General features: G+C 36.3%; 1 long non-coding RNA gene across 3 annotated transcripts; it reads left to right on the top strand.

The window, feature by feature from the left end:
- The first annotated feature begins 2,841 nt into the window (after positions 1 to 2,841).
- LOC309619677 lies at positions 2,842 to 21,822 on the top strand. Of its 3 annotated transcripts, XR_014239148.1 has the most exons (4): positions 2,842 to 16,784; positions 17,739 to 17,815; positions 17,992 to 18,045; positions 18,356 to 21,822. It is a non-coding gene; the product is annotated as an uncharacterized lncRNA (long non-coding RNA). The 3 variants fall into 3 exon arrangements; XR_014239149.1 differs by having other exon boundaries at positions 17,992 to 21,822; XR_014239150.1 differs by having other exon boundaries at positions 17,739 to 18,045.
- Positions 21,823 to 24,874: the final 3,052 nt, after the last annotated feature.

The raw sequence follows: 24,874 nt of genomic DNA, 5'->3' as shown, positions 1-24,874 counted from the left end.
AATTTCCTCACTTTTTGTCTGAGAAAGTTATCCTGCAAAAGTGATGGAGAAATACTTTCTCAGACAAACAAAAAGTAAGGAAATTTGTTCTTCAAACAAATAGACCTGCCTTGCAAGAAACAGTAAAAATTTCCCTGAGAGAAGGAAAAAATGACATAGGTTAGAAACTCAGATCTATACAAAGGAAGAGCATTAGAAAAGAAATGTGAAGGTAAAATAAAAACTTTTATTTCTCATTCTTAATTGATATAACAGATAACAGTTTGTCCAGAATAATAATAGCAACAATCTATGTAATGATTTTGTTATTAATTTTTATTGGAGTATAGTTGCTTTACAGTGTTGTGTTAGTTTCTGCTGTCCAGCAAAGTGAATCAGCTGTACATATACATATATCCCCTTTTTTGGATTTCCTTCCCATTTAGGTCACCACAGAGCACTGAGTAGAGTTCCCCATGCTACATAGTATGTTCTCATTAGTTATCTATTTTCTACATAGTAGAGTATATATGTCAATCCCAATCTCCCAATTCATCCCACTCCCCTCCTTTTCCTCCTTGGTATCCATATGTTTGTTCTCTCTGTCTGTGTCTCTATTTCTGCTTTGCAAATAAGATCATCTATACCATTTTTCTAGATTCCACATATATGCATTAATATACGATTTCTATGTAATGATTATAGCTTATATATGAATGAAATGAAAGCAGTGGATACAAAGTGTGAGGGACGGAATCAGGAATACTTTGCTATATGAGCTACTTGTACTACCTGTGAAGTAACACAGTATTTGAAAGTGGACTTTTATTAGTTATAAATGTATATTGCAAACTCTAGGGCAACCACTGCAAAACACTTTTTTAAGTACAGTAAGTCCCCTACATACAAACCTTCAAGTTGCAAACTTTCCAAGGTGCGAACGTGCATTCCATCGACGTCAGGCCTGAGTGAAACTGCAGCTTGCCCTCCATCTCCTATTGCTGACGATCCTTCAGCTCTACCATCTCCCACCTCCTCTCCCTCCTCCAGTCAGTCACTCTTCTTGCCTGTTCACTCAATGCCAGACCCTGTATGCCAGCTTTTCAAGGTACTTGAAAAGGTACTGTAAGATTAAAAATGTTTTCTTTGTTTTTTTGTGCTTGTTTTTTATGTATTATTTGTGTTAAAAGTATTATAAGCCTATTACAGTACAGTACTATATAGCCGATTGTGTTAGTTGGGTACCTAGGCCAACTTTGTTGGACTTACAAACAAACTGGACTTACGAACACGCTCTTGGAATGGAACTCGTTTGTATGCAGGGGACTTACTACTGTACAAATTACATGCTAAGGAAGGAGAAAAAAATCAAATCACATAAAATGCTCAATTAAAACCACAAAAGGTAGAAAAAGTGTGGAAGACAAAAATAAGGACAATGGAGAGAAAGCATTTAACATGTGGTAAATTTTAACCCCTAACATCCCCAATCCCACATTGTTCAAGGGTCAACTTACATGTCTTTCTAAATTGCAAGGGTTCTCCAGGATACAAGAGAAAATGCCTTACCCAAGGAGTATATATTGCTACTTATTAAAAACAAATTTTTGCTTAAGGTCACTAAGACAGTGTTTACAAATAATAAATTAAACAGAAAGGTAAATAAGTGCAAGATTCTATTTCCTATTAATTAGTATTTTAGAGAAAATAAAATTCAAAACTATTAGTTTCTAATATTGTGACTTTTTATTTATGCCATTAAAATTATAACTTCCTAAATTCATTGCCAGTATTCAGAAATTACTCTGAACAAGTCTATGCTTTCTGAAATGTTTGAACAGAAGTTGCTTAAAGGATGTGATTTTCAGTCATGCTGCAGGATAAAATCTCTGACTTTTAAAATGGAATATTAGAAGTCTTTGATTCTCAGAGAATAGAATTTAATCAGAGTGAAACAAGATAGCTGTGATGGACAGTTATTTATTTAAGAGCAGTATGACTTTTCGGTTTTGATAAGCAGAGTGCCCTCTTTTAATATTAAAGTTGACAACTGAAGTGAAATTACTTTTAAGTTCAGAAGGTAAGATAATGCATTTTTACAGACCCCTAGGAAGGTTTTTATGTTTCACACTGGAAAAAAAAAAACTGTAGTTAGACCACCTGGATACCAATAAAACTCTATCATAGAATTGTTCTCAGGGAATTTTAAACCACGTCACTGAGCACTCAGAGGCCCACCAGCCAACCCCATCCCTCTCTGTGTTTCTGAGTGCCTCACACAATACCTGGCTCACAGGATACAGTCAACAGATAACTGTTAACAGAAAACAACCTAAAAAACAAAAAATACAGAGCAACTGTAGGATATGCCATTCTATAGGGATGTACTTTTGTCACTAGAAGCAGTATCTTTTTTTCCTCTCCCATAAAAAGGTGTTTCAAGGATTCATAACAAGATTCACAGGATGTTACTAAAACTACTGAGTACTTTGTATATGGCATACACTGTGTTAAACGGCTTTTTGTATATAATCTCATGTAATCCTCACAGTAACCACAGGAAGCTGTCATCACTGTTAACCCTTTTATAAATGAGAAAACTGAAGCTCAGAGAAGTTGAGTGTTGCCTCCAACCAGAGTCCTGGGCTTTGAAATCAGATATTCTGTTTCTACAGACCAGCTCTTACATCAAATTGCCTCCCAATAGAATCAAGGCTTTCAATGCAGATAAAGATGGTTTCACAGATTTTAAGAGAAGTTCAGTATGATATCAAGAGAAAATATATGTACTGAAGAATACAGAGGAAAAAGGAGGTGGGAAGTCCTAGCTTATGTGAAGGTGGGAAGTCCTAGCTTACTAGACTCATAGAAGTAGAAAAGAGAAATAAGGGGACAGAAGCAACTTATAAAAAGATAAAGACCAAGAATTTTCCAAAATTGATTTAAAATACCAAGCCAAAAATTCAAGTAACACAAGCAATATAAGTGTCATACTAAAACTGCTGAATACCAAAAACAGAGACAAATTTTGACGCAGTCAAAAGAAAAAAGCAAATCACCTTCACAGGATTAACAGTAAGATACAAAGCTGACTTCTTAAAGGAAATTATGGATAAAAGGGTAATATCTTCAGAGTGCTTTCTATACGTTATTTCTATACCCAATGAAAATCTCTTTCAAAAATGAAAGCAAAATAAACACATTTTCAGAAAAATAAAACTATTCCACCAGCAGACCACATGAAAGGAAATACTGAAAGTTTTTTTTGTGACTTTTGACCACATAAGTAATACTACTAATAATAATTATAACAACAGCAGCAATAAGAAATTCAACAAAGAAAACTCATTCTAACAGAAGGCAAGTACAGTGCAGAGATCAAGAGGAAAACATGATTTAATTATCATATGATGGCATGAATAAGCCCATCCATATTAGTTATTATAATAATTGTGAGTATGTTACATTAATCCTGAGATACAGAGAGAAAGAGAGATTTTCAAAATAGAGGAGCAGGTAGAGGTACAGATAAAGGAACAAAGGCTTTCCAAATGAGGTTTAGCTCTGAAAGGCAGTGAGGTCCCTCTACACTGAGGGACCTAAAATAAAGCATTATTTGTCAGGGTTACCAAATAGCCATCGTTGAGAAAATGTTCTTTACAGAATAATTCTGGCTTAGAAATGTGGAATTGATGGGAGAATTATAAAACCTTGATTTAAAAAAAATTTTTTTTTATTGAAGTAGAGTTGATTTACAATGTTGTGCCACTCTCTGCTGTACAGCAAAGTGACTCAGTTATACACAGAGACACTCTTTTTTTATATTTTCCACTATGGTTTATCCCAGGAGATTGGATACAGTTCCCTGTGCTATACAGTAGGACCTTGCTGTTTATCTATTCTAAATGTAATAGTTTGCATCTACCAACCCCAAACTCCCAGTCCATCCCTCTCCCTCTCCCCATCCCTTGGCAACCACAAGTCTGATCTCTGTGTCTATGAGTCTGTTTCAGTTTTGTAGATAGGTTCATTTGTGCCATATTTTAGATTCCACATATAAGGGATATCATATGGTATTTGTCTTTCTTTTTGACTTACTTCAGTTAGTATGATAACCTCTAGTTGCTTCCATGTTGCTGCAAATGGCGGTCTTTCTTTCTTTTTTATGGCTGAGTAGTATTCCATTGTATATATGTACCACATCTTCTTTATCCATTCACCTGTCGATGGACATTTAGGTTGTTTCCATGTTTTGGCTATTGTGAACAGTGCTGCTATGAACATAGGGGTGCATGTATCTTTTTGAATTACAGTTTTTTGTCCAGGTGTATTCCCAGGAGTGGGACTGCTGGGTCATATGGTAATTCTATTTTCAGTTTTCTGAGGAACCTCCATACTGTTTTCCATAGTAGCTGTACCAACTTACATTCCCACCAACAGTGTAGGAAGGTTCCCTTTTCTCCACACCCTCTACAGCATCTGATAAAACCTTGATTTTTAACATGAAATAATGCTGTGCTGATAAACTGGCCCTCTAAAAAGAAAAACTCTTGATATGTAGGATTTGCTGATTTTTGTGGTGTAAATAATTCTATCATGGTTAATTTCAAGCTACCAAATCGGAGTCTTTGAACATGGAGTTGCAAAGAAATGTACATAATTGGCTTTTATGAGCCGATGGAGGCAGACTCCAGCACACCACTAGAAATAATTGATTTAGGCAAATTTTTATCAATGGATGAAACCATCAGAAGACAGGTTAATGAGGAATTTTATGATGAAAGGACAAGGATTTTACCACATAAAGCCACTGACCAATCTCAGCATTACTAAGAATGCTACCATCAGATATTAAGGACCTTCTGATATACATGTGAGTTACACAGCAGCTCCTTCTTATTGCCTGTTATTGAAAAAAAAATTGAACTGGATCTAATAAAACTTGTGGAACTAATTTGAAGATTAAAGGACAAAGAAAAAAGGAAATACAATAAATGGCACCATTAGGAGGCAAATAGATTTAGATTGTGGGATGTTCTACAGGTCAATTGGCCTGGTTTCTTCACCAAATAGAAAACATAATTTAGAAAAACAAAGTTGGGAGCACAAATTCTTTAGAACAGAAGAGGATAAAAAATTCTCTAATAAAGGGTAGATCTTGTCTGGATTTTGATTCACACAACAAATGATAAAATGACATTTTTCTTTTTTAATTAATTTTATTGGAGTAAATTGATTGAAAATGTTATATACGTTTCAGGTGTACAGCACAGCAATTCAATTATACATATACATATATTCATTCTTTTTCAGATTCTATTCCCATTTAGGTTATTACAGAACATTGAGTAGATTCCCCTGTGCTATACAGTTGGTCCTTGTTGGTTATCCATTTTATATATAGTAGTGTGTGTATGTTAATCCCAAGCTCCTAAATTATCCCTCCCCTCCACACTTCCCCTTTGGTAACTGTAAGTTTGTTTTCAAAATCTGTGAGTCTGTTTTGTAAATAAGTTCATTTATATCATTTTTAAAATTAGATTCCATGTATGAGTGATATCATATGATATTTGTCTTTCTCTTACTTCACGTGGTATTATAATCTCTAGGTCCATCCATGTTGCTGCAAATGGCATTATTTTGTTCTTTTTTATGGCTGAGTAATATTCCATTGTATATATGTATACATCCTTTTTATCCAATCCTCTGTCAATGGACATTTAGGTGCTAAATGATATCACTTATTGTAGATACTAATTTTCTTTGTGCTAATAGCATTTTAGTTACGCATGCAAATGTTCATATCTTTAGAGATGGCATAATACCTGGAATTTTCCTTAAAACAATTCAGAAAAGGAAAAACATCCTTATAATTTTGGCATATGTGTGGTGGGCATACAGAGGTTACTTATGTTTTTCTTTCTTCTTTTGTGCATGTCTGGAATGTTTTAAAGTAAAACTTTATTACAATTTAATAACATAAGCCTCAAATATAAATACTTGGGAATAAATCTGAGGAGTTTGTAAGACATATAAAGACAATGATAGCATTTTTTTTAAAAACACTTAAGAGAAAACTTAAATAGCTAGCAAGAAATACTGTTTTCCCTAATGAGAATAATCAGTGGTAGGTGATTCCAGGAAACAGGGGCAAGGGTTCAGGGAGACTAAGACAGAGAAAATAAAACCAAGTGTATGTGTGTGTTATTGAGGTTGCCATTTTGGAAAATACCAAATGAATGATGAACAGCACCCTGACAGCTCTTTGCAAAGAGATCCTCCTTATTAACTTCTTCAGCCTTTTGTAAATTATTTCTGTTATATACCCTGGAGATGGGTACTGAGCCTAAGGGTCTCGTAATTGATTTCTCATTCTCTACATATGTCTTGAATAGGTGATCTGGCAGCTATTTTAATCATCTCACCATTCTGCCTTCTGCCCAAACTCCATGAAAACAAGAAAAATCACTTCATCTTATTCTATTGTATTTCTAGTAATTCAAAATGAAATACTAATAGCAAATTAGTTAACTCCCTGTCTACCAAGTGTTTTTTATGGAGGAGTTCAAGTTCAACTAATTTTGTCTACTGAGTTTTATCTTAATGGCCCAATGATTTGTCCTAACATTACTAGTTAAAAATTAAGGAAACTGGAAAATGCTGAGTATGACAGTCTCAAGTGATCCAGTATCATTATAAAATACAATAGAACATCCGACTAGCGCTGTAATATCTTAGTCAACTGTGCAATCCTGAAAGAATTTGACATCTATAGTTTTACATGATAAATTGAAGTTACTTCAGAATAACTATTTGCAACAGTATGTAGAATATGCAAAGTATGAAAAAAGCCAATTATCTTTTTCTGTTTATTCCACTATTGAGTTAAACTTCAGTTAAGCAACGTCTTTAACTGAACTTCCCAACAATGCTGGGTAACTGTGGTGTTATTTTATCTTTGTTTTAATGTAGTAATAATGTTTATATAATTTTATTCCAGCTTGGAAGTTGTTTCCATACACTTCTAAGTCGAGTGATAGAAAGAAAATCTAGAATAAATCTACCTTTGATTAGGCCTGCTTTATAACTATGTCAGTATAAGCTAGACTTTATCAGGCTGCCTGAGAAAAGAGCATTATAATGCCTATACTTTTTATCTACTCTCCTACAGGCCAATTTAGATTGTATTTTTATACAATTGAGGTATTACTGACCTTTCAATTGCTCCCTAACATGAAAAACATAATCTCTTCAGACTGTTTTGAAGTGCTTTTGTCAATGGCCAAACTGCTGAGGAGGCTTGAGTGCAGATTTTAATTAACATATTCTATTGAAGTCTTTCAGAGCAATCAACTTTCCTGTGGTTATTTGACACAGGTCCCTTGCTGTTTCAAATATCTTTCTCATCTCAGAACTCAATAGTTTGTGGACAGGTCCTGGAATTCAAATGCAGCGATACAGAATGCCAATTTTAAATCATTTTTCATTTTACAATAATGGATTTCCCTGCTAAATTTTCTCTTTAAAAGAAGACATTAAATGAGGACATACTATGAATATAGGTAAAATAAGATGTTTGAAATAGTTTCTCTTTACAGGAATATTTACTACTCTTAGTTACTGAAGTTTCAATCAAATATGTTGCTGTAAGTTTTAATTTGAACGATGATGTTATCTCAGGAGGTAAACGAGAAGGAAAATTAAGTTTACTCATAAGAGGAACTCTAATGAGGAAACACTGAGGGAATTTAAAGGGAAATGTGGTATAATCATAAACTAAGTTTTGCTATCATTAGGTGGTTACATTGTAACTCATACTCTCCAGTGGAATAAGACCTGTAATTAGGGGCTTTTGCAGTGCTGGATAAATAAGAGAAGAGCACTTTATAAGACAGTAGCTGAAAAGTCACACTGGAGAACTCATTGCTGCTTTCGCCTCCTAAACTTATGTAAAATCTTTTCCTAGGTGTCTGAAGATTGGGCTGGATGGGGAATAAAGTAAATACAACTGTGCTCTTGACTGCAGAGCGCACATGAATGTGTGAAAGAACAGCAGCTCCTATTTAATGATCATTTATTGAGAGCCAAACACTGTCCTGAATGTTTTGCATGCATCATCGCATTTAATCCTCACAACACGTTCATGCATTAGGATCTATTGATTTTCTCATGTAGTGATACGGGCATTAAGGCACAGAGAAACCCGGAATGGTAACTTCCATTCTAGTGCAGGATTTAAGTTAAATAGTTTCATGAAGACCAAATAATTTAGTATTAGAACAGCCTGGTACTACTGTAAAATCTGTTCTTCCATAACCTCAAACCAGCATTTCATTCAAAAAGTGTATTTATTTTTCCTTGGATATGCTTCAAGAACGTAGGAGATTGGGAGTTGGCGGGTAAATAAATACTTCCCCAAGAGCACAAATCAGAACCAGCATCTTCACTCCATTCATTACATCTAGAGCTTTGACAAAGTGACTCTCTAAAAACAATTTAAATAAATGTATGGGGGGCGGAGTTTAAAGATGGTTCAAGTCACTCTGTTGACAGGGATTCTCTGGTTATACTTTCTGCATATTAGTTTGAATCTCAGCAGGAAAGAGAAGGCACACTCAATTTGAATCACTAGGAGAATTTAATGAAGGGTATGGGAAGCTGTGACCACCACCAGGCTTCTGTGGCGAAGGGAAGAGTGTTTCTGAGGGCGAACTGGACAGCTCAACAGAACCCCCAGTTTCAGAGAGAGGCAGTCACTACCAGAACTGAGGAAGGATGTGGTGAAGAAATATCCTTACCACTCTTTCCTCCATTCAATAATCAACTGCTGCTGCCGCCGCCCTCCACTGGCTGAATCCAACCGGCAGCCAGAGGGCAGGAAACCCCAGATAAAATGCAGTCCCCAGGGGTCCACTCCTTAGAGCACAAACAAAAGAATAGCAGAAAATAGGTGTATGGGCAGGCAGGAAGTAGCAAATGGAGTTTAGCCAACACCCTTCACATATTTTGCAACTCAGCATCCATTCCTGACCAACAGAGAGCAAATCACAAAACCCCACCTGTCACCAAATCATCACAGGGCGATGTCAACTTAATCACACCTTCCATGGATCCCAAATTATAACATTAACTACACAAGGTATAAAAAATGGAGGAAAAGGGGTTATTTGGCATAAGACATAACTACTGCAGTCCCTACCTCTATAGCCAATCACAAGCTCAAAGTCAGGAGCCGTAGTTCCCTTCCCCCTCTGTCTAATTTCTTATTCCCTTTGCCTTACCTGGTGCCTTAGTGGGACGGGGTTCTTCCTTGGCTGGGCAACACAAAAATTTACTTCCATAGAATCTATGTTCATGTCAGTCCTGACCTTATTCAGTTGTCCTAGTTTCCCGCTGACATTATTACTGAACATGGGAATACAAAGAAATTCCTTATGAAGCCTCCAGGTCCAAGCATAGTTCTCTTTCTGTGCTTTGTCTAATAATAACCCAATTTTCCCTTGGTAATTTGGATAAATCACCACAGTTTACAAATTAATCCCCTCATCTGCTTGTCAGTTCAGTAGAAAATGAGTTCAGAATTGGCCAGCTGGCAGTCTCATCTTCCAGTTTAATGGAACCATGATCCTTGGCATGGGTGTCTCTCTCCTGGGTACTAGGACTGCCAGGCCAACTGAGCCCAAGTTTCTGTGGATAGGAAGAAAAATACTGTGAATGGATTAGTAGGCATTATAGTGAGAAGGGACACCTCTCTCCACCCACTGCTGTAAGGACTACTAGGGAAACAGCACAATATAGTCTTCCAGTCTTCCATTTTAAGGCTTATGCCACAGCCTATAGGACAGGACCTCAAATTTCCTGGGTTTTCTCCCCCTCCCAGGTGGCATTACAATTGAGTCATCAGTTGGCCATTTCCGCCATTTTATCAGGTCAGCTGATTTTGATTGAATTCTTTCAGTGGATTCTGTGGCATGATCTCTGGCACCCTTCATTAGCGGTAAAATGAATTTCTTAAATTAGAAACGACATTGTTGGTAAAGTGGCCAGGGAAAGGCATTCCGTGAGCATATGAACGATGGTGCTGGCAAAAGTACTGTGCAAGGAATGGTCAGGTATCCAGAATAACTCTGTCTCTGTGAGAACAAATCACTCTCTCCTTTCATGGCAGAAGACACTTTGTGTAATCAGTCTTCAGTCACATGGCTGGTTAGTCCACTGGAAAATGGTACCAAATTGGCTCAGCATTAGCCTGTTCTTGGTCATTTGGGCACAAAGCAGATCAGTTTTGATGAGGAAAAGTCCATGTTATTGGTCCCACTGAGCAAGAGCCAGGCATCTGAAAACAAGTGTATTTACTTTCACAAGGACACAAAGAAAAAGGCTACAAACAGTTCTTGTCTGTTTATTAAGATCCTTCTTTGTAGTAAATGCTCTTTAGGGAATTTAAATAGGACACAAACATCTTTGCACTTCGTTCCTGTTTTGACAGAAATATCCACATAATTCCCACCACTCCAGACTTGCCTGTCAGCCATCTTCCAGTTTCATCCTTTCTAAGTTCTTGATCAGCCAGCCAATCCAATAGGCATTGTTCAGGAATTAGTGTCGAACTGAACCTTTTCAACTAGAGTGAACAGTCGAATGTACTGCTCAAATCACTGCCAACTGGAAGGATTTCCCTTCTGTCTGGCAGGACGACCCCTGTGCGGAGCTACAGCGCGGCAGGACACCTCCAGCTGGTGACTGCTGCACACCGTGTAAACCAGGCCTCTGTGAGTTCTCCATCTGTTAATTGGTTGACTGTGTCCTCTTCTGTTATTCAAAAGCTCATCATGATTCCACAGGTACACGGTTGGAGGAGTGACAGAGAAGCAGTGGAATGGAATACACATGCTTTTTTTTTTTTTTTTTTTTTTGCAAATCATTGAGTCTCCCAAACCTGCTCAGCCCTGATCTTGTACACAGCATTTCCAGCAATAATGGAATGCCAGGCACACCAGTCGCTTTATGATTTGATGACCAAAAAATTACTGATTACTTGCCAAGCTGCCATTGCCGAGTGACTTGGTGTACCATGATCAGGGACCCAGTAGCAAGCCAAGAGCTTCTTTTCAAGTAGAGAACAGTTGGAGGTAGAAGAGACTATCATAGCTTTGCTTCAAACTCTTGTAAGTCTGCATTGCGATTCCCCTCTGGGGACTACCATACTGCCCCCGTCTGCCATAGACGCTTTAAGTACCACTGGCTGCTCCACCATAAGACCCAGACATCCAGGCAGCTTACATCGGAGCATGAACCTTGAATTAAGTCCCCTCTTCTCCGGATCGCAAACAAAACACTTGGTTATTGCCCCTACTCTGTTTCTAAAAGTTAAACACCACTATTCCAGGATCCAATTATTTCTTTTGAAATCGTGGGCCTAATTCCATGGTATCACCTTCTAGAGCTTTTCTAGGATGTTAGCGCTCTCTTCACCACTGTGTTTCTTCATTCCTCAGTGAAAAGAATGTCCTCAGAGATGGCCCACTTGAGTGCTACAACAGCATACGGCTTAATAGGCTGCCTATAGTAGATGCACTTAAACATTCTCGTATCTCAGAGATTTTGAACTCTTTCCTCCAAATATGCCACAGAAGTCCCAGCATCTCAACCTCATGACTAGAAGAGAACTATGAGTTCAGGCTTCAATTAATCAGCCTTTCTGAGTGTAATATTGCTCCAAGTACTTGAACCAATATAGTTACAAGAAATTCTGATTGAGCGCATCTGAATGGATAAACTCAACCAGACCAGGCTTTATATTTAGCTCTGTGCGGTCTGTATCCCTTAGAATCCATTTAAAGACATGTTTTTCAGCCACTTGCTGATCATTTTTGGCAAGATCTTTCAACCTCACTGACTGTGTCCTTTCTTTCCTAAAAAGAGACATTGTGATTTTTTTCTCTGATCCACAGAGAACTAGAAAAACTGGGTTAAGAAATAAGTGGTAGAACCACCGGATTCCTTGTGATGATCACTTTGACTCATGTGATCTCAGGAGATTCAGCAGAGAAACTGATAACCAGTTAATCTAGTAGATGACTTTAACTGGTCACCTGTTATCTCACTCTGAAAAGATATCCTCCATCGATGCAACTGACTGTAACACTTCATTCTTTCTGCTCCCTGGAAATCACAGGACGTAGCCTCATGCCCTAATCAACGTTTAACATTATGCCGTCACCTGAACATAACTTTGCTGTGTACAACCCACAGTAATAATGAATTCATGTTTTTCTTTAAATGTGCTTTTACTTTTTACAGATACACATGTTCCAGCCTTATCCTAAGCACCCATAAATCTGAATCATGGCTTTGTTTGCTAGCCATGTTTTTTCTAATAAATAAAAATGAAAATAAATACCTATTTTTAAATTTTATTTCTTTATTTTGGAGTATAGCTGATTTACAATGTTGTGTTAGTTTCAGGTGTACAGCAAAGTGATTCAGTTATACATATACATATATTCATTCTTTTTCAGATTCTTTTCCCATATAGGTTATTACAGAATATTGAGTAGAGTTCCCTGTTGCTATACAGTAGTTCCTTGTTGGTTACCTATTTTATATATAGTAGCGTGTGTCTGTTCATCCCAAGCTCCTGATTTATCCTTCCCCTCCACGTTTCCCCTTTGGTAACCAAAAATTTGTTTTCAATATCTATGAGTCTGTTTCTACTTTGTAAATAAGTTCATCTATATCATTTTTTAAAATCAGATTCTACATATGAGTGATATCATGTGATACGTGTCTTTCCCTAACTTACTTCACTTAGTATGATAATCTCTGGGTCCATCCATGTTGCTGCAAACGGCATCATTTTGTTCTCTTTTATGGCTGAGTAATATTCCACTGTATATATGTACCACATCTTCTTTATCCATTCATCTGTTGATGGACATTTAGGTTGCTTCCATGTCTTGACTATTGTAAACAATGCTGCAGTGAACATTGGGGTGCATGTATCTTTTCGAATGGATATATGCCCGGGAGTGGGATTGCTGGATCATATGGTAGTTCTATTTTCAGTTTCTTAAGGAGCCTCCATACTGTTCTCCATAATGGTTGTACCAATTTACATTCCTACCAACAGTGTAGGAGGGTTCCCTTTTCTCCACAATACCTATTTTTTTAAAATTAACCCATTCTCCTCTGAAAATTCTGTTATGCATACAGCAGTGAGAGTAAACTACACTTAGATGAATCATATGGAAAAATTTCACATGTGATAAAGAGGCAAAAGAAACCACACACAAGTGAGCATTACAATGGACTGAATGTTTATGTCCCCCCAGTATTTGTATTTTGAAAACCTAGTGTCCATGTGATGGTATTAGTAGATGGGGCATTTGAGAGGTGACTAGGTCTTAAAGGTTGAGACCTCATGAAAGGAATTAGTGCCCTTATAAAAGAGACCTGACAGAGCTCCCTTGCCCTGTAGGCCACAAAGCAGGCCCTCCTCACCAGACACCATATCTTCCAGCAGTGAGATCTTGAACTTCCCAGCCTTCAGAACTGTGAGTAATAAATGTTTGCTGTTTATAAATCACCCCGTTTATGGTATTTTGTAATAGCAGCCCAAATAGACTAAAACAAGTATGTACTGCAAGATTCCACCTTACACATTAGCATTTATACGTAGAGAAAAAAATATACAAAATTGATCTAGGTTTTTAGAAGTTGGGTCAGTGGTTATCTTTGGTTGGGTGGGATTTGTATCGGTAATGAAATAAGGGTTAATCTTTCTTAATTTGGGTGATGGTTCCACAAGCGTGTCCAGTTTATGAAAAATCGTCAAATTGTTCACTTAATAATGTGTTCCTCTATGTATTCCCACTACCCTTTATTTCCATGGTTGTTGATTTTTTTCTCCTGATTTTTCTATATTTCAAATGTAGGATGCTCTATCTTACTGCCTTGGGCATTGTCCCTTTATATTATCCAGTAATATGCAAGGTACCCATGACCTTAAATTTTATAGCACGTTACAAAGGCAATAAAGCAGAGGTGTCTTGTGCTTTCAACATAGGGTTTTTAAGGTTATACAAAGATTTTAGAAAAAAAAGTTTTTCTTTGGACCTTTTAACTTTCGTATCTCTCTAAAATTCTCTCATAAGATCTTAGCTAAAACATAACACTGGACTCAGTACTTTCTTCCTGCTCCTGGTCCAGGCTGCTTGGACCATATATAATAAGTGTCTTGACATTCTCCTCACTTTCTCTCCGAAATCTCTCAGAACCTTCCTTCCCTTACCTCATTGGTTTCCATACTCATCTAAACACTAAGGTAAAAAGAGTTATATTCTCAAATAAAAGCTTCCACTACTTCCCCTACACATGGGATTTGGATGAATTTAATGATTACTTCAGGTGTATACCACATCTAAAAGTGCCAGTAATTTGTTCAATAGATTATTAGCTGAGTATTTGACCACAGCTTTGCTGACCCTTAGCTCTTTTGTCAAAAGCACAGTAAACTCCCTGCAAGTATGTGATAATTACTCGAGGTCACTTGAGTAATTAATTTTTAAAAATTCTTCAAAGAGTTGCAATGGTAGCAATTTTATACTCATTGCTGACTGTTTATTTTTAAGTACCATTTAAGTAAATTGTGCAAATCGAACTGGTCATGTAGGAGTCTGTTGTGTATTAACATAGTTAAGGAATTCAGAAAGTAATCAGTTAATTTAAAAAAAAAATTTAATGATGGCAAAGGTACAATGATTATTAGAATAAAATCTAATAAAATCTAGATGCTAGTTTGTATCCTATGTGTCCCAGTGACTTTCACATTGTTTTATTGTAAAGGAAAGAATATGGTTTGAAAATGGAGTCCACATCTACCTTAGAAAGCTTAGGAAATCTTACTACACACTCGAGTTTCCTGAGTTGGATCACTTCATGATTAACATGATGATTATGCAAAAAAGAACTTTGAAAATTGAATGAAAAAAGAGTTGATTCAGTAACTTGAGTATTGATGAGTCTGGAACACTAATGGTTATAAAGTTAATGTTAAATAGAGTATAGGTGGTATTTTTACTAGAGATCGAGATACTTACGTAGTTAAAGTCAATTGAAAGGTGATTTTTTTGGCAATTCGTCACGAGTCTAGTGTTGATCCTCAAACGACAGGTGTAATTGGCTGGTTGGTTTTTGTTTTTTAGCACAGGTATGGCTTTGTTTATTTAAGCCATTTGAGAGAGTAGATCTATTAAAATTAATAGATCTATTCATTTTGTGGTATTTCTAACATTTCATTGTTATATTTCAAAGGGCACTTTTGGACACTAGTATGTGAACCTCTTGAGGACATAATGTTTACTAAGGTCTGATGAGGTTCTGATGTAGTGTGCAGACAAGTCTTTTGACTTTTTCTAGAACAATTTGCTTGTTTAGCTTTTTTTTTTTTTTTGGCTGTGTTGGGTCTTTGTTGCGCGCGGGCTTTCTCTTGTTGCCGCGAGTGGGGGCTACTCTTCGTTGTGGTGCATGGGCTTCTCATTGCAGTGACTTCTCTTGTGGAGCACAGGCTCCGTAGTTGTGGCGCACGGGCTTAGTTGCTCCGCGGCATCTGGGATCTTCTGGGACAAGGGCTTGAACCCATGTCCCCTGCATTGGCAGGCGGATTCTTAACCACTGTGCCACCAGGGAAGCCCCTTGTTTAACTTTTATTAAGAGGTTTTTTAAAGTTTTTTGCATGACAAGGCTCCAAGTGTTTAGGTTTTTACAAAGTGACATAAATCAAAAACTTAAATTGAAAAAGGCTCAACCTATCTCTTTCTTTTAAATGAAGGAGCTGACAGTTTTGTGATTTATAAGTATTTAAGCTGTCACTAGCCACCCAGTGTCTTGCTAATGATTTTTCCCCTTTAGATGACAAAGCCAACTGATTAACTGTCCTAATTGCTACTGTGTGCACATCCTTCCTTAGCAGGAATCTTGGTAATTTGGAAGATATTTTTTAACTGGAAATTTGCTTGAAGCTTTAAAATGCACACAGAAAATTTCTTTATAAATATAATACTTAAATATACTATGTACCTGAGTTAAAAGGACAAGTAAACTTAGACGTGTTTGATGATTTATTTGAATGGTAAAGGTGTTAAACTTTAGGGAAAATGTCTATAGTATAACATTAAAAACATGTTTGAAGAAAGACTATAGACATAACTAAAAGGTTTATTACTCTAAAGAAAAATTAGATTCATTTAAAAATTAGTCTCTTTACAGGATTTAAATTCAATGTACTATATTCCTAACATATGTCAATTTATATAATAACACACTGCAAAAATCACACTGATTACTTAAAGGGGGTATACATAACAAAACAAAAAAATTTTTATGATTTATCACCTTTTTATTAATTTTTATTGGAGTACAGTTGCTTTACAATGTTGTGTTAGTTTCTGCTGTACAGCAAAGTGTTACTTTTTAATAAAATACTAGATTATTCTATATCACTATCATTTCTTGTAAATGAAGATTCCATTAAGTAATTGATTCAGTATAACTTTAGTAAATATAGTAACTTACATCATTAATTCATTTTAAAACAGCTGTGATTCTACAGATAACATAACAAACAGATAAATTTGGTTCTAGTCAGTGATGTTTTCTAATCATAAATGTGTTTTTTTCAGTATTCTTAAGACCTCTGCTGTTTGGAAACAGAGAGGCTCTAGGAGGTGAAGAACAAAAGCAGAAAGCCCAATTCAATGACGACTGGAACAAATCATGAGCACACATGTACAATGGTGGATGAGGTAAGAGAATGTGGTGATGTCTGCCCAGTAATTTAGTGATTCCTTTGATGCCTTATTAATAGCCACAGTTATGTCTGCTTATAAGATTAAGATTGCACAGTATCTATAAATAAGCATAGTTCTTGAATTAGGGTGACTACTGTTCCTGTTTGCCCAGGACTAAGAGACATTTGGTGTTAAAACCAGGAGAGTTCCAAGTAAAATACAGTCACCCTAGACCTTGTTTTCACTTCTCCATCTGCACCCCATCATCCCCCAATATTTTAATGGGGGTTTTAAAAGAATACCACGTCACTCCATCACAACTATTTCTTGATTTTCCTTTCCATTGAAAGTCTCTTAAATTACGGTGTCCACATTATCCAACCTCATGGTTAATATTATTGCATTTCACCAAAGAGATATGAATATTTTTTGCTGGGGGTAATAACAGATCTGTGTTTGAGATTTTACCCTCCTTTAATGCCAAATACTAAAGAAAATGATATAGAGACATATATTACATTAAATATTATAAAATAAATATTTCTATTTCTATTTTATTTATATTAAATATAAATATATTTATAATATATTTAAAATATAAATTAAATATATTTATATTTAAATATATTTATAATTATAAAATAAATATAATTTTATAATATATTATAAAATAAATATAAAATATTATTTATATTTTATTGAGCTTATTTTAAAGATTTTTTTAAAAGATAGATGATAGATGTTAACTAGACAATGTGGTGATCATTTTACAATATATACAAATACTGAACCATTTTATGTCATACCAGTCATATGACTTTCATCAAACTTTCAAAGAGGATGAAGAGGAATAGATGTACTTTTCCCACCACTAAGTAAAACTTCAAGAATGGTCGATATAGATATAAATATATCTAGGAGTGACAAGCTGGTGAATTCTGAGTTTTCTTTTTGCCTCACATGTCTCAGAATGAAAACTGGAGAAGCTGACAACTCCTAACCACCAGAAGCCTAGTACAGCCTCCTCTCTGTAGCCCAAGGACCAGGTAAAAGGCAGCCCTGAAAGACAGAAAACCTTCAGACAATAACCAGTATATTCTAGCCTAACCTGCAGAAAAAACCACAGCCCCATCCCCACCCTCACTAGCAAAGTTTGAGTGAAAAGACTAGATTTCCACCCGTGGCAGGCCAACCGTGAGACACTCTGACCTTCCCTCTGCAGGATGATGTCAGAAAAGGCTGAGTGGAGAACTGAGACTTTCATCCCTGACAAAAGGTAACAACTACTCTTATGCCATACGCTGTAGTGGAGACCGGGAGACAGCCTAGAGATCCGTTCCTCCTCAGCAATATCAAGGCTACCTCACTAGGGTTGTGTTAGAAAAGGTCCAACGCAGTCAAGACTTTTTTAATACTACTCAGTGATAAAGAGTCCACGTCCTCCCCAGAAGTGTTAGTGGGGGCCCCAGGTGGAGACCAGTAATGAGATATTCTCCTGCTCCCAGCCAGGTATGAGCTGAAGTTTAATGGGGAGCTTGAACTCTTACCCCCATCCAGTAGTAACGAAGAACGCTTCTTCATTCTAGATGTGAAACGAGGCCAAGTGAAGAACCTGTACTTCCAACTCGTCTGACGGTAACAAGAAGATACCCACACACACTTCATCCACTGCAGCAGCTGTCAGAGGAGGCTTGATAAACACAAGATTCAAATAATACCCAGCGTTTTAGCTCAAAGGTCCAGGTTTAGTTAAAAAAAATCACTCACTCGTCATACAAAGAATGAGGTAACCCCCTAGCTGAGTGAGAATAGACAAACAATTGACTCTGACACCAAGATTACATGGATGTTATTTTCTAACAAGAGAGTTTTTAAAGCAGGTACCATAAAAATGCTTCAGTGAGTAATTACAAAATGCTTAAAACAAATTTGTTTTCCTAAGGCAATAAAAGAAGTAGGAACCCAGTGGAAAAACCCAGTGGAAATTTTAGCACACAAAAATATCATCCACAGATGAGTGGATAAAGTGTGATTACTGTATCAATCAGAATGTTGTTCAGCCTTTAAACAAAGATATCCTGCCCTTTGTGACAACATGGATGAACCTGGAGGGCATTATGCTAAATGAAATAAGCCAGACACAGAAAGACAAATACTGCATGATCTCATTTACATGTGGAATGTGAAAAAGTTGAACTCACGGAGGCAGAGGGTAGAATGGTGGTTGCCAGGGGCTGGGTGGTGGGAGGAATGGGATCATGTTGGGCAAAGTGGACAAAATCTCACTTTGCAGTAAGTTCTGGAGACCTAGTGTACAGCATGGGGACTACAGTTATCTACTGTATTACACACTTAAACTTGCTAAGAGTATATTTTAAGTGCTCTCACCATACACAAACAGAAAATGGTAACTCTGTCAGGTGATGTATTTGTTAATTAGCCTGATTGTGGTCATTATTTCACTATGTATATATACATAAATTAAAATGTGACATTATATACCTTAAATATATACAATTTTTATTTGTCAGTTATACCTCAATAAAGAGAGGGGAGGCAAGGAAGTTTCCTTCCATATTGTAAATGGCATGGCCCATTAGTATCGCTCTACTTTTTGGCAGTTATCCATACATTTATGTCCTGGAAGCTTTCTCCTGCCACTATAAATGGTCAGGGCAACCAAATTAAATGCTTATAGAGAACAACAGTTTATATGTTTTGTAGGCTAAAATTTACCTCAGTTACTCATTTATTATATTTAATTTATTCTAATAAATGTTGTCTCTATTGATATCCTCAGACCTCACCCAAACTCTGACATGCACATTGAAACAGCTCACTTTATGTATCTGTAAGCTGTCACTACTCCCAATTTAACTCAGAGTGTTTTTTTCATTTAAACATCTATGCAGCTGAGGGCTCAAACTGACTCATGCTATATAAGTTCTCTTGTATTTAGGTCTTCATCCTTGGAAACAAGTCTAGAGGTTTTACACTTGTCCCAAGGAACTGTTAAATAATTTTGTATTTTGGCATAGAGAACACAGTTTGTTAAACCAGGAATATAACACAGAAATGAGTACAGATTAAATTACCTGCAAATTAAAAACTAATGACTCCATTTTCTCAGACCAGGACTTTCCTGTGCTTGTTTTCTCTGCAGTCCTTCAAATTTTCTTCTGAAAAGAAACAAGAACCTCTTATGGCAGTGATCCTGACATCATAGCCTTTCATACTGGCTATAATATGGTATGTCTTTAATAAGTCAGAATTATCATTAAATGAAATTCTCCACTCTGAAGGGTTCTGAAGTCAATTTGGGGGACCCCCTGAAAGTAACAACATGTATACTCACAAACCAGTTTCTTAATTGCAGTCATCCTACAGCATCGACCCTATTTACTATTCTGGCTTCCATGTGCACAGCCCACAAAGTCACTTATAGAATCTGTAGCACTGCCACTGCCCATGGTGGGAATGCCAATGTTGATGTGAATATCAAAGCTTAACCGTAAAGCTGAAGAACACTCTGTCTACAAGGGTATACAATCAATCATTTTGTCATCTTAAACTTACCACACATCAGTCTCAAACTCTTTTAATTCAGTCAGAACAGTGAGTTAAATTGTTTCATATTTCACTTGGTTGACTATATCTAAATTAGCTCTTAAATCTGTTTTTATATGTACAATAGTAACAAACAAAAACAAGAAAATAATCAAAATCAAAAAGGGGAAGTCAAAAAAGTGTTTCTTTTCAGATTTTGAATGTTTCATTCAGAGAAAAAGGGTGTTTGAGAGCTGTAACTTCTGAAAGGGGTTATTATGTAGACCACATGTAGATTTCAACTGTCTTTTCCTAAGGAAATAGAGGAATTTACAATATATAATTTATCTAAGGCAGTGGTTGTGTTTCTGCGAAATAACAAAAGTCATTAATCTAACCCTATCGTCCATAGTTGACAACTGCTCCAATTGTCCAAGATTCAAATTGTATTCTAGCAGTATGTACAGCCATCCCTAGGTATCTAAGGACCAAAATCCTAGGATGTTCAAGTCCCTTGTATAAAATGGAGTAATATTTGCATAAAATCTATGCACATCCTCCAGTATACTTTAAATCTCTAGATGACCGATAGTACCTAATAAAATGTAAATGCTACATAAATCATTGTAAATACAATGTAAACACTATGTAAACAGTTACAACAACACAAATTCAAGTTTTGCTTTTTGGAACTTTCTGGAATTTTTTCCAAATATTTTTGATCCATGGTTGGCAGAACCTGTAGATACAGAAAACCAACTGTATGTACATCCACTAAGAAAACAATAGAGGGAAGGAGACAATAATAACTGTCCTTTCTTTCTAATTAAAGAAACTTTCATACCAAACCCTGTGTATCCCCATCCTATTGTTTAGTTAACAATTTGCTCATTAGTGGCTTTGGAAACACTTGTGTTTGGACAGAAATTGTCTATTTAAAAGGTAATGAGATGTTCGTGGAAAGCGGGTGCAGAGAAGGAAAACTGAAGGAAGGAGGGGGAGATTCATGGAAGGGAGAGAGGGAGAAGCTGTGGTCAGGTGGGGAAACCTGTGAAGATGAGGAGGAGACAGAGGGAAACAGCTGGAGAGAGAGGATGGGAAAAAGGGTCTCATCCCCCTGCAACTCACCCTCCTCACTGCAGACAAATTCATCTTCTTAATCCAAGGCTCTGAGGATGTTCCGTCTCAGCTCAAAACCTTCCCTGGCTTCAACCTTTTAATCAATAAAGATCTCCCTACTCTTTAAAATAATAATAATAATAATAATAATAATAATAATGAGACATGGTAGAAAATTTGAAAAACTCCTAGACAAAATAGAGATCAACAAAATTTGGAGTAAAAAAAAAATTAATAATAATAATAATAATGAGAAAAATACATCCAGTATTCTGACAGGTTGTTTTTAAAGACTTCTTAGGTGAAAGTAATGGGAAAACAGTTAACTTCCAATGGGGAAAAATATTCTGTAGTCTGAGTTGCATGTTAACTCCTTTAAGGTACCATTATCTCAAACATCAGTAACTGCTATATTTCAATGGTTCCTGGAAGCTTTTTGAGTTTCATTTGTGTGTGTGTGTGTGTGTGTGTGTCTGCACTCCAAAGAGTTTCAACTTGGAATTTAACAGTGCTTTTTAATAAATATTTCAGGACACACTCTCACTTTTCAAAGACTCTTATGTCTTAGCTATCAGAAGAAACATACCTTGGGTGTGGCATACCTCCATACAGGCGTACCCCAGAGATATTGTGGGTTTAGTTCCAGACTACAATAAAGCAAGAATATCACAATAAAGTCAGGTACACAATTTTTGGGGGGTTTCCCAGTATATATAAAAATTATGTTCACACTATACTGTACACTACACTGTAGTCTATTAAGTGTGCAACAGCACTATGCCTAAAAAATGCTAAGCATCATCTGAGCCTTCAGCAAGTCTTAATCATTTTGCTGGTGGAGGGTCTTGCCTCGATTCTGATGCTGCTGACTGATCAGGGTGGTGGCTGCTGAAGGCTGGGGTGGCCGTGACAATTTCTTATAATAAGACAGTGATGAAGTTCATCACACTGATCGACTCTTCCTTTCATGAGCAATTTCTCCGTAGCAGGCAATGCTGTTTTACAGCATTTTACCCACAGAACTTCTTTCAAAATTGGAGTCAATCTTCTCAAACCCTGCTGCTGCTTTATTAACAAAGTTTATGTAATATTCTAAATCCTCTGTTGTCATTTTCACAGTCTTCATGGCATCCTCACCAGGAATAGATTCCTTCTCAAGAAAACACTTTCTTTGCTCATCCATAAGAAGCAGCTCCTCATCCATTCACGTTTTATCATGAGATTGCAGCAATTCAGTTCCATCTTCAGGCTCCCTTTCAATTTCCACCACATTTGCAGTTACTTCCTCCACTGAATTCTTGAACCTCTCAAGAGGGCTGGAATCAACTTCTTACATTTTGACCTCTTCCCACAAATCACAAATGTTCTTAATGGCACCTAGGATGGTAAATTCTTTCCAGAAGGTTTTTAGTTCACTTTGCCCAGATCCATCAGAGGAATCCCTGTCTATGACAGCTATAGCTTTATGAAATGTATTTAAATAATGACTTCAAATAACATGAGGAATCTGCACAATCTTTCTGATCTTACCCAAATAAAAATTAATATAAATTTAAATAATTTTCCAAATGTGTAAACATTATTCTTTTACATAATATTACTATTTATGTGTTATTTTATGTATGTATATTATATATAAAATTGTATATGCATGAATCAAGTATTATTCGCTTTTTTGCTTAAGCTAGCTGCCAATTCTGAGTAATTAGAGTAGCAAAAACACAGTTAAAGTCCATTTTGAAACTAAAATGCATTCACATATCTAAATCAAATCAAGACAATCTTCTATGAAAACTTTGCAAGTGGAAAAAATTTGCTTTGAATTCCATACACACACAGAAGGGATGCACTATGCTTGGAGCCTTCATAATGGCACATTGTGGCTGCACAGAAATGGTGATTGAACAGGCAAAGTAAAACAGGGTATTAAAATGGATAAATATTTATGTTAGAAATTTCTCCATTGCAACCAACAGACCTAAATAATAAAATGGTATACATATATGAGCTAAAAAATGGTGGCAATTTTCGGTACATATACCTAAAACTGGAATATGTCCACAAGTTGGGAAGGCTTCAGTAAAGCTTGAATATCTTCAAAGACTGCAATGTGTTCAACTTCTCTGTCTTCCATTATATCTGCTTCATGCTAAGTCTGAAAACCCTCACGGTCACAGAATGGCTGCCAGCAGCTTCCAAAGCTATAGGCATCCTCATTTAATTCCAGCTAATGAAATGATTCTCTCCAAATAACGTTTGTTGAAAACTCACAAATGCTTGTCCCCAAGAAGCCTGTCTCAAGAATATATACTCATATCTCACTGACTTTAATGGAACCATGAATCCATCTCCAAACAAAAAACCATGAACTGACTACCTTGAAGGGATGTGCTGACTACCTTGGAAGAAAGATCTGAGGATAAGTTCAGCTTCCATAGAGTTACATGGACTGCATGGGGACGGGGTGAATGCCTGAGAAGCAATTCAGAAAGTGTTACCAAAAATAAAGGAGAATGGATGATGGAGAGCCCAAACTAGTAAGTGACTTTTCCTATGTATTTTCAAAAGTATTAGTATATCCTATAATTCTTGAAGGACGTGTTATGAGTTGTATTATGAGTCTAAATAAAAGTAATAGAGAAATATTATAAATGTACTCATTTCAAATAGTAAAAATATATACCAGAGCGGAAGGAATGTTTTTTGCCCATTAAATAACTAGTTCCTTACCTTAACATTCTAGTATGCTGGTGGAAAAATTATACCAGTAGGAAAAAATGCACTAGAAAATTGTTGGTTTAAGTTTGAAGGAATAAATTCACCATATAAGGTTTTAATATAACTAAAGATTTTCCTAAGCTAATCTGAATTGAACAAGGGATCCTCACGAAGCCTGAAATTTTATGTTCAGCAGAACTGTTTACAACCAGAAATTAAGCTCATTTTAGCATAAGCAGCTTTGCATATAAGCTGATTTTAGGGACTGCTGAAATTCAAAATGTAAACGGCTTTAATCTAATGGTATCCCTGCTTTGTAATAAATGCAGTCCAGCCTGTATCTTCGTTTCCCATTAATCATTGGGTTTTTTTTTTTCAATTCACTTTGTTAAGGCCCAAAGTGGCCAATATATTGGATCACACACATTTCTCAACTGTTTGGCTCACAGGGTTTCACTCCTTTATGGTCAGGAAATTTGTGTGGATGTGGGGATGCTTCTAATTTTTAAAAAGAAGAAAGAAAGAAAGAAAAGAGCTGTGTCTCAGTATACACACATGGCTGGTGGCTACACATTTCCAATCAGAATGCAGGTATACAAATAAATCTATTTTGTTAGGATTCTAAGAGGTATCAAAGCTATTTTGAGAATTTCTAAATTTCTTCAAGGATTTTCATTCATCTTTTAGACACCTAAATCAATATTTTCTCTTTTACTTCTACA

Source organism: Balaenoptera borealis (genome assembly GCF_965194805.1).
Source record: "Balaenoptera borealis genome assembly, chromosome: 21".
NCBI classification, from domain to species: Eukaryota; Metazoa; Chordata; class Mammalia; order Artiodactyla; family Balaenopteridae; genus Balaenoptera; species Balaenoptera borealis.
This window is presented reverse-complemented; position numbering and strand designations above follow the sequence as displayed.